This window comes from Panulirus ornatus, chromosome 35 (assembly GCF_036320965.1).
Source record: "Panulirus ornatus isolate Po-2019 chromosome 35, ASM3632096v1, whole genome shotgun sequence".
Lineage (NCBI taxonomy): Eukaryota > Metazoa > Arthropoda > Malacostraca > Decapoda > Palinuridae > Panulirus > Panulirus ornatus.
The window spans coordinates 1,598,700-1,613,565 of NC_092258.1; the positions used below are offsets into that span (position 1 = coordinate 1,598,700).

The following is a 14,866-nucleotide window of genomic DNA, read 5'->3' on the forward strand; positions in this document are numbered from 1 at the left end:
CACTCAGACCAAGAGGGTCAGTGAGTCTCCTTTGTTAATCGTCCACTAAGCTCAAACTTCGAAAAGAAAATGAACTAAGTTTCAAATGTGATCCAGTACAGAGGCCGGGTCTTACCTCTGTATCTCGAGAGGCTCCGTAGAGTGTCTTCTCATGTATTATGTAAATCAACTTTTGACACTGTATGTATCATTTTTGTCACCAATTTTGTTGGTGTAGTTACTGGTGTGTGTATGTAGTTACCAACTTCTAAGTTACGATTCATACAGTACTAGGAGGAAGTTTTCAGTTCGTCGGTCCTCGTCTCTCGAACTTGTTCGACCGTCAGAAAACTTATTAATTAAATTCCTGTTATACTATCAGTCGACATCTTCAGGTTCTTCATATAATCGACGCCATCATTCACTCCTTGGATATCATACAAGTATTTTTTCACATCATTCAACAAATACCTTATCAAACTACAAGTTACAACCTCTGGTTCCTCATTCTTTCCATCGTGTGAGGAACTGTTCCCTGTCGACGTTGCCAAAATAGTTTCTCCATTATTTCTCTCTCCTATGGAGGTCACGTTTACGCTCTCACACATGATATTATGTATATCATCCCCCTCCCTGTACCTCACCTCTCTCACTCTACCTTAACTCTCTCACTTCACGTACCGTATTTGTTTTCCACTGAACCTTCTCTATTACCTCTTTATATCTCTTTAAGTGGGATGACAAAACTTGAGACGCGTATTCTAATATCGTGTGTTTGTTTGTGCGTGTGTCTGTGTTTATTTGCGTGTGTAAGTTCGGTCGTATCTGTTTATTGATGTTAATGGACTCTACCTGCAAGTGTTAACACCGCCAGAGTGGCATCATCTTCGACGAGGCTGTGTATCGTCAGCGGGCAGGAAAATGTGCAGATTTTGGCAAGGGATGCTCGCCCCAGGGAGCCTACGTCACCTCGAAACAGCGGGAACCCCCAGAAGGTACCCTAGGGTTGTATGGCTAACTAACAGTTTGTTTGTTATGTGTGTGTGTGTGTGTGTGTGTGTGTGTGTGTGTGTGTGTGTTAATCAACATAAGTTTTTCGTTTCCCAGGGAACATCTTCGTTGCGTGCTCTCTGGTGGAAGAGTCAAGATGTGTTTTTGGTTGTAAAGATGTTTACAAGTGTTTGCGGTCTGTGCTTGCATGGGAATTTAAAGTTAAGAGTCATTTTACAAAGTGCTTTTGAATATGTATGTGCCCGGGTCAGTGCTTGGTTGTGCATTCACTTATTGGTTTATTGTGATTATAATACTTCACGAAACTTACAAAATTTGCCTGGACACGTGTGCTTGAGTGCATGATTCTGCAATTACATCCTGCACTCAGGTGCGTGTGCTTTCAAGTCATTCTGCAGGTGCTTGTCCCAGAGTTTAACTAAGTGACCGTTTACTGACATGCAAGGTGGCGCACTTTGCCCGCGTGCATGTGCTTGCATGACTATTTCTCTCCGTGTTCATGTGCTTGTTTATCATCAGTTACCACCATTTACCTGCATGCCTCTCGTTAACAGACCTGTTACCTTGCAAAGTGGGGCTATAAGCGTATGTCGGCTCTCTCTCTCTCTCTCTCTCTCTCTCTCTCTCTCTCTCTCTCTCTCTCTCTCTCTCTCTCTCTCTCTCTCTCTCACCATATGTGTCTACAGGATGGTAATCTTCAACTCGCTGTTGTGCTGAATCATTTATTATGCTCCACTTCACCTCCCTCTCATTCTCCGTCTCGGTAACGCTAACGATTTACCCTTCATGTAAACTTCTTGCGGAGAAATGTGAATACTGATTATACGTATTGTGTGTCTCAGTTTGGTCCCTATCATTGGTTATTCTGTTTAGGGAAAAGATGAACGAGTTTAGGACAAAGACAGAATTACAAGAAAGGAGATCAAAATAGCCACGAATATAAAGTATGTGTGTGTGTGTGTGTGTGTGTGTGTGTGTGTGTGTGTGTGTGTAGTGGGTGAGAGAAAGAGGAAAAACGAATAAAAACTTGGTCTGTTTGTTGGTAAATGTCATTATAAAGAATTTGGGACTCGCTAGTCCCCCACAGTCTGGCCTCATGTAGTTCCTGTTGTAGGTGCGCCCCTACAACATCCCATACATGGCAGACATCCATAACAATCACAACCACATATAGTCCTTCACAACGCACAACCCAGCCTCCTTCAAAGCATAACTACCCAACGATCTTGAACTACCTGCAGGACACCGGCTAACCACAGTCATTAACAGACACAATCATCCACTCCAGAAACATCTTATGTACGAGTTCATCTACAACCTACAACTACCTCTATATGAAGTACAACCCACCCACCACCCACAGCAGTCACAACACCCAGCCACCCACCTAGCCAGCACTGTCCTCGACGCCCACCAATCGACACCTGGCCCCTCAACCATTCTTTAATCCCGGTGATGAATAGGTCAATCACGACCAATCAGATTGATGGTATGGGGGCCATAAGTCACAGCCGGCCAGGGACCAGCCAGTGAAAGGTCCATTAATTAACAACCCACATCCAGCACCACCTCTGCCCGAACCCAGACCCAGACCACCGGCAGACGCTGGCTATGTGAAGATGTGTGTGTGTGTGTGTGTGTGTGTGTGTGTGTGTGTGTGTGTGTGTGTGTGTGATATCGTACGTTCTCTGATCTATAGCTCACTTCTCACTCCAGATAACACGATCACCTTCCTAGTCTGCTGATCACAAAACTACTTCTTAGGTTACCTTGAGTCCGCTCGGCGCTGCGTCCCCTGTGTCCCAGTAGTTGACACAGATCACTATAATAATCCTCCACGTTACGACTGTTTACGTCTTTGTGTTGTTAAGTTAAACTTTACTACAAGTTCTCGTGGAACTGTTGGTGCTCTACCACAAGCTTTCTTACCCTGGGTGAGACGTGGTGCTAACAACCATTTCATTCACCCTTGACAATTTGGAGGGACTAGGTGCATGTTGTTATCCTACACAGGTGTAGTGCCGTTGTTGCTGTTGCTTTAGACAGGAGAAATACACCAGGTGTGGCTGCTGCCTTAGACAGATATGAAGGACCAAGTTTGACTACGGGTGTGGTCAGTTGAGCGTAAGAAAGTTAGACATTTATGTTCAGTAATTAACCCAAGGATGGCGATAGGACCGTATTAGGAATAAGGGACCAGCCTGTCGCAGCTCAGCCGGGGTTAATATTGGCCTATGTAATCTGCCTCCAGTCAGGCGGAGGCACCTGTCCCGAAGCCTCCACCTGCTGGCCACACCGCTACAGCCAGGTGGCCGCTCCATAACTCAGAGCGTGAATAGTGATGTAGATGAGACTAATTCTTTCGTTAGGGCTAGTGTGAGGCGGTATATAGCACTGCCCAGTGACACCCATTTATACCGTATCTGTAGTTAAAGCTAAAAAGAGAAATACGGAACGAAACAGCGAGAAAATCGTGTCACCCACCTACCATACACTCACGAGGCATAACACTTCGAGAAAGCTACAGAAATGCTAAGACCAAATCTGGATAACCATTGATGGAGTCGGTGGACCCTTGACCGCCATATTTGGGGAAGTTCAGTCAATAAAAAGAATTGTAATCGTGGCTGTTGACTGTGGCGTCTGGCACTGACGGATGGCCGGGCGTCCCAGGATGTAATTAACATATGTACACAGTCTCTTCCGCGACCCTTTACCCATAATCAACATCCCAGACCCGTATCTTAGGCCCCCATCCCCTAATCGCCATGTTGGGCCCCACGGAGATAATAGAGGCGCCTTTGGGACGCGATCCAGCCTCAGGTAGGGGCGGAACCCGGGTCTTCTCGCTACTCGGGGATCAGAAGGTCAGGTTATACTACAGTTTGATTTAGCGACGAAGGTTTTTATGTGGTGAGGGCGAGGCAGGACAAGGTAGCCACCTTGTATGCCATCTTCTGTTATTGGTGCTTTGTTATGTCGTGGCGTGGCTGTGCTATAGTCCTTTGCAGAATAACAAGGCAGGAGAGCTGTCCGGGGGCACCTGAGAAGATCCATCATGGTCAAGAATGCTCTTTTTCTGTTTTGATAAATGGTAACAAATTTCCTTTACGGAACCGCTAGCGTTCAGATGCACTCCGGGATATTTCACAGCGCGACGATATAATGGTTCTAAGGAATAAGTCACTTTTTTTCTTTTAAGTATGACCATAAAGTTTTTCGATGACCTGGAAAGTGACCACATCTTGGGCAAACCTCTATAATTCGACTCAGAAAAACAAATGAATTTCCAAGTCGCCCAATATACTCATGGTAATACAGGGTTGCCTGTGATAACTGATAACTGATATGATCGTTTAATGTTCTCTGTGAACCGATACAGTACGGAACTAATATTGGTGAAATCAGAGCAAGATTATTGGAACTCTTCTCGCGGCCGCTGCTCTCTGGGCCAACCAAAGGCTCGTGACACCGTAGCCCGACTAGTTATACTTCCAGATGCAGTGGAAACTTGTTGACATCCATATCATCGAAAGCAGACAGCAGCAACATCAATGGGTCGGTCGTTCTGTGCTTGGGTAACGCAGTACTTGTACAGTTATGAGAAAGTGTCGATTCTGAATATTTCCCCAGTGTTCGAGCAGGGGCCACTGTGTCCTCTACTTGGACCTCAAAATATTCTTGAACAACGTTGATCACGATCTTGAACTGCTGATAGACCTCAAGTATGGATGTGTCCACATCTGGGTCGGATGATTACACCCTTCCCTCACAGTCCAGTTCATCAGCTGGATCGTCTTAATCTAGTTCCTGACTTTACCATAAGAACTGCAGGAGAACATCACGATTCCCTGTTACCCGCTAGACACCTCGGCCAACCTAGACACGCCCATTCCGTGTTCCTACTTTCCTGGAAATTTTATCGTATCCATCAGAAATAACGGCGATGCAGTTAAACAAAGCTTCGCCCTGAAGAGAAGGTGGCTTCGAATAAATCATTTAGATCTGCAGATGTTGAAAGCTCTTGCGGTCTCGCAGTCGCTACAAACCAGAAACTGCTCATTACCGATAAGGATCAGTTATCCCAGCTAGATCAAGCGTTGCAAGAGGAGGTGGTCAGGGAAGATCTCTTGCCGAAGTGTGGGAGAAGATTTCGTCTGGTACTATGAGAATCTTCTTTTCCGTCTCTGTTGTTGCAGCTCAAGCTGACATGGGTACACGTCGAGAGAAGTGTCATACAGACCCTTCACCTCACCTCGCGTCCAGTTATCACGAGTCACTGAAGACCTGATCAGGCTGTTTTCTGAGGTGGACAGAATAATATTTTGAGATAATTGGCAACAAAAACAAGCATCGGTCATACGTAAACACGTGAAAAGTTATACAGCAGTGACGTATGGGCGTCTTCTTGTTTACTTGTGAATGGAGAACTAAATATCTATGCCAAATGCGGAGAGAGAGAGAGAGAGAGAGAGAGAGAGAGAGAGAGAGAGAGAGAGAGAGAGAGAGAGAGAGAGAGAGAGAGAGAGAGAGAGAGAGAGATGGGGGGGGGGGACATTTATCTCACCTAGGAGTGTGAATTATGAAGCGCATCATCCCTGGAGCTGGTCCAAAGGAGTGATATTGGTGGTCACGGCTGCAGGCGCCTCGCCCACCGTCACTCAGGAGACAACTGAGGAAGGTGTGGCCAGATGGACGACCTTGTAGGGTCCTCTGGGCGCCTCCTCACCTCTACTCAAGCAACGCGCACACACCTGCAGCCCACCGTCTCTCACTGATGTACCTCCGCTTGCTACCACAAGGGGAGGAAGAGGGTAGAACTTGGTTCCTGGGCGAGGCTGGAGCTGTGTTTACTGGAGTGACGAGGGCGATACGGCCGCCTGCCTCCACTGATGGGGGTGATAGGGAGTCTTTAACAAGCAAGTTCTTCAGCGACCAAAAGTCTGTATCTGCCAGGGGTCGTCAGGGTCTCCCGGCGAGATACTGTAGAGCAAGGATCACGCAGGACACAGAAGGTATGGGTACATCGCTCGCTTGTGTCCACTGAGGGACATGTCATGATGTATGGGGGAAAACGTTCCGATGTCATCACTATCAGCATTCATCAGCAGGAGTCGCCATCCGTTCCATGCGGCCACCTGTGCTCACCTGAGCGTCTAGGGGAATAGTTGGGGAGGGAAGGAAGGGCGTAGTCGCCCATCTTTGGCTGAAGGGGCACCTGCTGGGGCCCTCTCGGGACCCATAATTGATGCCCTAGTCGGATAAGACTGAATCATTGTTAAGGTCGTGTACGTGGAAGCCCGACACGTCGCTCATTAGGTCTCCTGTGCGACACCTGCCGTCGCAGATTTGGCGGCGATACGTCGCAGCCACACGCGCCTCTGCTGCCTGGCCTTCACTAAGTGGAGAGTCGCGCCAACACCAACACTGATAGCGTGAACTTGGCGTTGGAACAGGAATAAAGTGTATCTCCATCAGGATGACCCGTCTGGCGGCGGGAAGAGGTACGGCATATGTGGGCGAGGACCTGGGGTTGGGTCCTGGAGGATTCCCGGGAGAAGGTGTTTATGTGAGGGGCAACCCGACACTGTGGCCCTGTGATCACTACAGGTTCTACCTGCATACATAATCATATGCAGAGAGAGAGAGAGAGAGAGAGAGAGAGAGAGAGAGAGAGAGAGAGAGAGAGAGAGAGAGAGACCAGCCAAGGCCCAGCAGTACCGGTCGTTCATCAGAGGATGCTCGTAGCTGATGATGTGATAAAATAAAAGGTCAATACAATTTACTGTGAAAGCTTTACGTAAGAGCGGGAGCTTTGACCCAGTTGGTGGAGGGGCGCGTGGCCTTCACCTCCATATACAGGACCGGGGTCAAACCGCCGCGCCCCTCGGCAAGGGGAGGATATGGGCGCCAGAGGGATGGAAGACAATGGACGATGGGGAGTATTTATGGCAGGTGGCGAGAAGGGGTGTAAAGATTGGGGAGAAGAGGGAGGGAAGATGGACGTAGACGTTATCACTTATCCTTACATCAACCGTCACTACTACAAGAACCTCCAACTTACCCACTTCATATATACATGTGGCTCCTGAAGGAAACCATTTAAAAGACCCATGCAGGTTCCGTGGCCGGTTAGGAGGCTACGCCTCGCACAACTCGCCCTCACCACACATGTCTCGGAATAATATAGATAATTAGCTGATGCCGCCCAGAACCTGTACTGAGGAGCTGGTCTGACTCTACAACCCCTGGCGAGCCATTGGTCTGTCTCCCCGTAATGCACTGCTTCAGATGAGGTACATCTGCACTGTTGCCAAAATTTGTTTCTAAGATGAGTTACGAGAAATGAGAATATTTGTTTTTCATTCTAATCTTCCATTTAATTCAGTAATTTGATGATTCATCCAGAATCTGAGTATAGCAGGGCTAGGAGTCTTTGATCAGACTCATCTGTAAGACTGTAGGTGAAATATGTACGTTTGAAAATTGTAAGAAAATGGGAAGATATCAGACACCGTCTCAAAGTCATCCAGATGTAGCCACTACAATAACTACCTGATATAAACGAATATCCACAAACCAAACGTAACATAAGTAATGCTGGGTTCCGCCCACCAATCTCGAAAATAAAACTTTGGAAATCAGAGAAAATGACAGAAAAAATGGAGGAATTGAATTATTTTCGAACTAACGTAAGATGATTGTACGAGCTTAGGTTGTCTGATTGATGCTGGCAATATTGCATCTCACAAATCGGATCTGATGATAGCAACACTGCAATCTGCAAACGTAAGGACGGGCAGACATGAGCAGTATGCCCCTCCACTTCCCACTGGGGAAACAGGCAGATATATGCCCCCCCAACCTCCTTCTGGGGAGGCCTGGGTAGGCATGAACAATATGCTCTCCACCTTCCACTGGTGCAGGACCAGACATGAGCAATATGCTCCCTCCGTCATTCACTAGGGAGGCGGCCAAACATGAGCAGTATGCACCATCCCCCTCTCCCTCCTCCCTCCACAAGAAACAACCATACATTAAGGGTCGTTAAACCATCCTCATAATTAGCTACTTATCAAGGTGTGCAACCCACCACAGGTGTCTGGTTCAGTTGCCAGACGATGCCTGCCAGCTGAATCTCAATGAATTTTACCAGTGGACGTTCCTGTTGTCTGACCAGCCTCTGTCCATTGTACACTCGTGCCTGTTGCCTGACACCCTTTGTACAGTGTTCATTGTACACTCGTGTCTGCCTCATGACATACTCTATACATAGCTTGGTCAAATGTCAAGGATGGCCACTTGTAGTTCAGATGTAAAGAACATTATTCGACGTGAGAGAGACTGAATCTTTTATTTTTCCTCCCTTTACATGTGTGTGTGTGTGTGTGTGTGTGCGTGTGTGTGTGTGTGTGTGTGACTACCTTCTTGTGCACAAGAGGGGCGAGTTTTGCTCTAGCGTGGCCTATCTCTCAGCCTTTCTCATCTATCATACATTTTCTTACAATTCTTAAAATTTTCCTAAAGTTTGGTCCACTCGCCGGCCACTACACCATAGAAGTATCACTTAACTTCTCTCAGTTTTGCTCAGTTTCCTGATGTGTTCTTTCTTTTTCAAAGAACATAATATCAACATCACCAAGTCGTCTGACACACTAGAAAATTCCAATCATGAAATTTTCTCTTCTCTTCTGCTTCAGCGTCTATGGCAGCTCTCCTCTTTAGCTTGACTTCTTTACGTCAGATAAAATTCTTGTCTTGCCTGTAAACTTTAACAAATTTATTGTCTTCTCAAGCGTTCTGATCCAACTGGTGATGCATACTTTAGTTTGTGACTGATGTATATATATATATATATATATATATATATATATATATATATATTTGATCGCTACACAGGGGGTCTTGTTGCCAGCCTGGATACAATGGGACGCTACAGAGGGGGTCCTGTGTTGCCCTGGTCACCTACGACACCACAGACCCACACCAGGACCCGGGGCGGATGTCTGTCTTTCACTCAACAGGAGGCGCCGCCGGAAGCACATGAAGCAATGCCGCGTGTGTGACCTTTCATCCAGACACGTGTGAGGCAATGGCCACACTGACCTTTGGAGGGACTGATGTGAGAGTACACACAGGTATGTTGGTGTGATAGACACGTAGCTGCTCAGGTGGTACGTATATGTTGGCACACAGGTGTGAGGGACGTAGATTCATAGCTGGTATTGGATAGATGAATACATATTTGTGTTTGACACTTGTGTGCAGAGCTGTGAGGCGTACATTGGTTCACAGGTGTGGAAGACTACTGAGAACACACATGGATACAATGCTTAGGAGGACATGTGGGTGTACATATGTGAAAGGCATTAGGGAACACAGGTGTGACAGCAGGTGCAAAGGATATGTGAATACGAGTGTGTGAGGAAGAAACAGGTGTGGAGGTATCAGAACAGACACTTGTTACCATCTGCCACCAATCACAGCATCGCTATCTTTACAGGTCACCACCTCACCATCGTAACTCACACATTCACCACACAATATCACTATTAAGATGAACACAACGCACACTGTCACACCATCAACACTCATGCCACCAACCAAAGTCACCATCCACAACATCCCAAAAATTCACCATTCACACACCATCATCATCATCATCATCATCCAAACCGTCAATGACACGACTAATGACACCATCATCACTCACAATATGACCACCATCCACACCATGCATGACCACCACCCACACCATGCATGACCACCACCCACACCATACCCTCCACAACACTATCATCATCATCGCTACAGCTCCCAGTCATACCCATAACAATTCACTTCATCACCACTTACCACATATCACAGTCACCACAACGGGCACCACCACTCCTCACCTTGACCCATCCGCCGGCCTCTCTCTGCCAATCTCTGCACCGAACACCAACTCTCGTTATCCGGGGGAAGCGTGGTGTGCGCCGGAAGTTCCCACGATAGGCGGCGGCTGAGGGCGTCGGAGGCGGCCTAATGGTTAGGCATCCGGGGCAGTGGTGGGGAGAGAGGAGGGTTAACGTGGTGCCGTCCAGGGTGCCAGAGGCCAGGCCGTGGCACTGGGTTTTGTGGCAAGACGTGACACACCACACACAGGCCACATACGAACCGAAGACAACTTGGGTACGAACAGAAATGGTGAAGTTGAGGTTTTCTGTCAAGCGTTGGCTATGTTGTGTGACGCGGGAATAATGTTCTTTTTTTTTTAACGAGCTCTGTGGAAATGAAATGTAGTGTGTGTGTGTGTGTGTGTGTGTGTGTGTGTGTGAGAGAGAGAGAGAGAGAGAGAGAGAGAGAGAGAGAGAGAGAGAGAGAGAGAGACCCCCACTTAGTCTCACTCATTGACTTCCCTGTATTCCACAATATCCCTCAACAAGTTCAGGGAACAGGATAATACATTTCTCACAACAAATTCCGATATTTTTCAACATAAACTCGATCATCGTCTCCACCCCTTCTCTCTCTCTCTCTCTCTCTCTCTCTCTCTCTCTCTCTCTCTCTCTCTCTCTCTCTCTCTCTTCCCCCGAACTGTCACACAAAGCTTGAACTTTTTATCTTTTCCTTCGACAATATCGGTACCATTTTTTATCAATGAAATGTCAATCTACTTCCTTTCCACACGAGAACTGTGTATATACTACATTAGTTTCCTGACGCACTGAACATGGCTGAACGTAAGGCGACGCATGAGAATTCATTGCAGGGAAAAATATATGCATATCAATGCATCCGAAATAACATTATATGAAAAGATGATAACAAGCCACAGCACTGTTAATCTACGGTCTGTTTGTCTATTTCTAAACTGTTGCCTCGTAACCCTTATCCTGCCTTTGTGTTCGTTCATTAGCACCAAAGACATCTGAACGGAAGTCAATGGAATATCTCAACAGTAGAAATATATATACAGTAGTTTATTGTGATAAATATTTACGTCAATATATGAGCCAAACACAAGGAGGGAAGGTGGAGGGACGGGGTGGGGGTATTAAGCACATACTGACCATGGATAACAACCATACACATAGACAGGACAAGATGCATCTCGTGGCTCGAACATCACCTCACATAAGAAAAGGAAAAGACGATTATCCAAGTGTTCCCAGGTGGAGGCAGCTGTGACCTGAGGTGACAGTGGGTCGCAACGGTCACGGGAGAATGGGGGACGACCCCAGCCTGAGCAGAGGAAGTAAACATTAAACCTGGCTGTCATAAGGCGAGCCATTGTGTGTGTGTGTGTGTGTGTGTGTGCCAGCGGCCAACAACAGTCTTCGTCCGTGACACTCTTTTGGTGCCAGCACCTGCACGAGGTGCCAGGGTAAGTGGCACCCTAGTAAAGCAAGTCTATAGTGCCAACAGCCAAGCTGACGTTACTTCACGTGGATTATCAGTGACGAAAGACAACGTATGTTGACTGAAACCATCCCGTTAACTTTTCCTTGATTTTCAGGAGTTTAACGTTTACAAGAGAGAGAGAGAGAGAGAGAGAGAGAGAGAGAGAGAGAGAGAGAGAGAGAGAGAGAGAGAGAGAGAGAGAGAGAGAGAGATGAATGACCTATATAGAACGTTACACAAACCGTGCCGTGAAAATTCATCATTGCTGAATGTGTACCATCAGCGTCCAAGGGCAACCCGGCCGGCTTGTCCGTCCTGGCCCAAGGCCGAGGCTAATGAGGACACCCATGTCACTGTTTACACTGTTAACGTAAAGTGGGCATGACAGCCGCGTCCTTCTGATTATAACCCCTGGCCTAACACGTTACTGCTGGCCAGGACCCGCTGTAGCGAGAGGAACCGCCTGAGGAAGATGAAACAGAGGTAACCCCGAGGGGCAGCAGAAACAGAACTATGAGGGAGAACTTAGGGCAGTGGAGGGCCGCGTCCGTCCTGCCTGCCCGTACTTCCTGCTTGGGGATAATAGGGAAGTGGGCGCCGCGCCGGACCAGGATACTGTCGGAGGCCCGCGGCGCTGAGCCGGACACGACAGGGAGGCCAGCAGCACCGGTCCCCGGCACCACCACTGCCGATCCTACCTGCCTGCTGGGGTGGGTCCTGACGCACGTCTTGAGGCGTAGTTCCCTCTCTCCCGAGGTCCTCCCTGCAGCAGGTGCTTACGTCGCTAGCCACAAGTCTTCGCTTCCATTTCTCTTGAAAGTTGACTTTAGAAATGTGAACGTGACTCAGTCCTTCGACGAGTCTGAATCATCATCTTCATCAGGAAAGATGTAGTGTGATCGAGGACTGTCTTGCCTCAAAGGATCCCACCTTACCCTATAAAAGGGATTCTGCGTTTAAATGATAATGATAATGGCAATAACTATATCTACTACTACTGTTACTACTACTACTATTACTACTAATAGTAATAATAATGATGATAACAGTGATAATAATAATGATGATAATAAGAATGATAATGATGATAATAATAATAATAATGATAATAATAGTAATAATGATAATAATGATAATAATAATAACAATGATAATAATAATAATGATAACAATAATGATAATAATAATAATAATAATGTGACAATGATTATAATAGTAATAATGATACTATTACTGATTCTGCTAGTACTCATACTAATAATGCTATTGCTACTGAAATAGATGTATATGTACACCTCACGCTCAAACAGTGCGTATGTGTGTGTGTGTGTGTGTGTGTGTGTGTGTGTGTGTGTGTAGATTTCATACGTTCAGTTGCGTGTATAATTTATGTAGTATTATCAGATATAACGATAAGGAACAAGGTTTATAATATTTGTTTTAGTTAACTTAATACAAAGTTTCTCTATTGTTACAAAGTTTACCTAGTGTTACAGTCTACCTTGCGTTACATATAGTAACTTAATAGTTTGGAAATCGCTTTATCAACCCTATGTAACTGTGAAATAAGAATGAAACTAGTTAACACAGAATTAAATCCAGCAAATGGTATTCATGGTATATATGTATATGAAGAATGTAACTTTGCCCCAGTTATTGTGATATATAGAAGGATAATACCAACTTCTCTGACATATGTTCCTTAACGACCAACGAAACAGATAATTTAACTCGAACATAAAATTGCTAGACTTTGATATAGAGGGATGATATCAATGTATATAAGGAGAATGTAACCCCGCCTTAGTTAATTTAGTGCATGAAGACCTAATGTCTACCTGGCAGACACATATATCCCTAAACCTCGACCAAAACAGGTAATCTGAGTTGAATATGAAATTGCTGGAGTTTGCCATATAGGGATGGAATCACTGTGAACCGGTGATTCCTAATGGTTGCCTAACTAGGCAGTTGATTGCGATGGTAACTTAGCGAGGTCTCATGGTGGTGGATCCCTTTCTCTGGTACAGTGAATACATTCAAGACAAGCAAAGGTTCCCATGCTTTGTACACTGAAGACTGGGTGAGGCTGCTTCATACTAAACGTGAATAGTTCATCATGATATTCTCATTCTAGCGCCGTCGGCCTCTAAGAGGTGTTGTGATAGAGTTGTGTCTGTATGTCTGCGTTTGCATCACTCAACAAGGGAGTATCATGAGAGGAGAAGTTGAGGTCTTAGTGTCTACCTGATTGCACAGTTATTCCAGTACACACAGTCATCCAAAGCATTTTCGGAAGGTCACAAAGAATGCGTAACTAAACACGTATCCACTGACGCACATACGCTTACAACCACCTGTATGTGCTGTACTAATGATCTGGTGGTGACTCACTATTCCTGTATCCACTTGTAAATTCAAAGGAAAACAGTCGATAAACATAAGCAATAATGTACTATAACCAACAAAGAGATGGCTTACATACGAAATTGCTAAATATTCAGTATTGTCAATAATGGCTTTAGATATTCTACAAAACACACTATGTCAATATCGTGTTGTCATATTATGAATATTCTTCATACGAAAAGTCATAATTCAGGTTAACTGTTGGTATCTACACAAGCGGTGATAATTTCCCGAAGCCCGTGTTTCCAGGCTACGTTCACACACCAGCTTGCGTTCACACACCAGCTTGCGTTCACACACCAGCTTGCGCTCTTGACGTGCTGTACGCAGGACAGTTTTCACCAGGTCTTTGCTAACGATCATGTAATCTCCTGGGAATTCTGTCTCAGGTTTTCATCTTAAAAATAAGACAGGAATTCTTCCGCACCTGGACACAACAGTAATGTGGTAGTTAAACATGATGACCATCTGAGGATACATGTGTTCATCTCAGATGAAAAGCAAAATGCTGGACAGGTGATCAACAGCAGCATGGATAATAGTGTGAGTTGCGTGTTTGGTTCAGATGTGGAAAGTTATAAAACAAAGAAAAATCAACGAATTCTTTTTTTTTTTAATGTTTTGGAACAGTAAGATCTCTTTAGAAAAACATTTTTGTGTCTGACCTGATGCACGTAAAGAACATTTCCTTTGTCTTGAGACTTTCCATGAACGTGGCGCTGATGACTGTCAACAACTCAAGGATCAGTTCACCAGAATCATGATGATTTGGTTCTCTTCACCTGGGATTGTGTGAGCCCTTGGCTACACCTCCAGAGTCCTAACCGAGGATAAAGAAAATTTGGACCTATTAGATATAGACAGAGTTTGTGTGCTTTACATGTTTCTTACGATAATCAAATATCTGTATCGAGAGAGATTGGTAAGAAATATATTTCTTACTCTGGTGGGAAACTAGCGTGGTCAGATGGGGGTCTTATGAGATAGAGAAGAGATGTGTTGTGGGCCGGAAGCCTTGTACTTCGTCGTCTGAAATAAATCAAAATATTTACGATGAAAGTCGTTGGTTTGTTTACAAATC

At 45.6% G+C, this 14,866-nt stretch overlaps 1 protein-coding gene across 2 annotated transcripts in view; it reads right to left on the reverse strand.

The window, feature by feature from the left end:
* Positions 1 to 14,866, reverse strand: part of LOC139760067 (uncharacterized) — a 181,638-nt gene that overhangs the window by 111,706 nt on the left and 55,066 nt on the right. For both annotated transcript variants that reach the window (XM_071682856.1, XM_071682855.1), the window contains exon 3: positions 12,075 to 12,312. The gene's annotated coding sequence lies outside the window, so the exon portion shown is untranslated. The remainder of the gene's footprint in view (positions 1 to 12,074; positions 12,313 to 14,866) is intronic.